The sequence below is a fragment of the Apteryx mantelli genome, chromosome 25 (assembly GCF_036417845.1).
Source record: "Apteryx mantelli isolate bAptMan1 chromosome 25, bAptMan1.hap1, whole genome shotgun sequence".
NCBI classification, from domain to species: Eukaryota; Metazoa; Chordata; class Aves; order Apterygiformes; family Apterygidae; genus Apteryx; species Apteryx mantelli.
The window spans coordinates 6856183-6858221 of NC_090002.1; positions in this window are offsets into that span (position 1 = coordinate 6856183).

Below are 2039 nucleotides of genomic sequence, written 5' to 3' on the forward strand. Positions count from 1 at the left end.
AAAGGGAGGTGAAGTTTGGGGAGCCCAGGGAGGAGGAGGAGGAGCGGGATGGCGGGTAGCAGCAGCGGGTTTGGGCTCCTGTCCCCAGGTCCCCCATCTGGCATGGCTGTCGACCACGGGATGATGCCGGGGGACAAACCCAGCTGCAACACTCACCTGGCCGTCACCCCCAGCGCGCACTTGGTTCCCGTCTGCAATGCCTGGGGAAGGCAGGCGGGAATGAAAGGGAGGTGGGCAGGGCCCCGGGAGCCCCGCTGGGCTACTGGGGCCGAGGTGCCGCAGCTGGGAAAATTCAGGCCCTGGGATTTGCAGGGGTCCCAGCTGCAGCGGGGGGAGCTGGTTAACGGTGCGGGGGCCCATTCTGCCGCGGTAGTCAGGGCTGGCTGCCGGGAGCAGCTCCCTTCTCCTTTCTGCGCCTGCCTTCACCGGTCCTTGCTCCCAATCCATGCGCTGGGATTTCCGCCACGGCACCACACTCGGTGCACAGTCTCGCTTGGGTTTCAGCTTCTCAGGGATGGGACACAGCTTGAGTTCAAATGTCAACAGTTTGCATGAAGCAGCAAGCAGGTAACGCGGCTGAGTTTGGCAGCAGGGTCTTCCTCAGCCCGAGCTGTACCTTGCAGCTGGGACACGAGGCCAGCGAGTGTGACAGGGATCAAACAACCCCGCTCGCGCCTGCTCACTGGCCGCGGGGGTCACCAAGAAGGATCAGCAGAAAACCACGTGGCTGAGGGCATCGCCAGCAGCCCCAGCGCTGCCCGCGGCTGAGACCACTCAACTTCGTGACTTGGCCTTTCCCCACCAGCCTGTGACAACAGAGAAGGATCAGCCTGGTGGGACCTAGCACAGCTGGAGCACATGGGATCCTCCATGGATGGACCAAGATGCCTTCAAACCACCGCAAAAACTCAAGCCATTGCACAGAGCAACCAACCCTTCCTTCCTCGAGATGGGGAGACACAAGTTCCTCTGCCTCTTCGACCTAAAGGATGCTTCACCAGGAACAAATACCAGAAGAAAAGATTCCAAGGTCTGAAAACACCATCATGCTGGTCACCGTCAATCCAGGACTGGGTTTGGTTTGTTGTTTTTTTTTTGTTACAAACACACATTCTCATTTCTCAGGCAGGTATAAATATTGTAGTTTCTAGTAGAAAAAACTTCCCTCTAAATAATATAAAGAAGACTCAAATGATTGCACTTAATACATATGAAAAAGGTAGAAAGGAGAATATCCTAGTGCACAAACATTTACTCCTGCTCTTCACAAAGCCTGCTTTCCTGTCAACGAGTTACTCTTTGGCAGAGCTTGTAAGAAAGTCTGGTTTCTTGGCACAAGTGTTTGTGGGGGGACAAAAATGAACCCGTCTGAAAGCCTTTCTCGTTCATTCCATTTTTTTCTCCCGTGTAGCCAGACATTGTTCTCCGAGAACGTGGCTTGGCCGTGCTTTCCTCAAAAATGCAGAGCGCCAACCCAGCTCTCCGGAGGAACAGTCGCCCGGCCACCAGAGCCACCACTGCAACCGGCACTCGGTTGCTAGTTGCTGTCGTGCATTCTGTCCTTTATCTCTTTTTTTTAATAATCTTTGTCATTTTTTTCTTTTTTTTTAATAAAGTATATGTATTTTATTTGCCCAATCTCCTCTGCAAAGCTGTGTTGATGTTTGAGATCCACGTGCTATGATAAACATGGTGTTACCTTCTGCTGTCAGGACTTCCCTCGCACACCTCTGAGAAACAGCTTGGTCTGGCTGCAACCACCGCCAGCCCCGTTTGCAGGAAGAAAAATGAGCCCCGGCCATGTCCCATGGGTGCGGGTGGTTGTGGACGTGCTTCTGGCATCTAGGAACAGAGACAGATGTGGTGTGGACACGTAAAGGAAATGAAAGCTAATATAAAGGCCAACGAAAGGGCCAGGCTGGCACCCAGCGCAAGCGGCTGCACTTCAGTTTTCTAAAATGAAGAAGTTGCTTCGAAAGAGAGGATGGTTTTCCCCAGAGCGATGGTTGTCTCTGCCCTGGAAGCTCAGGCTGGGGGAG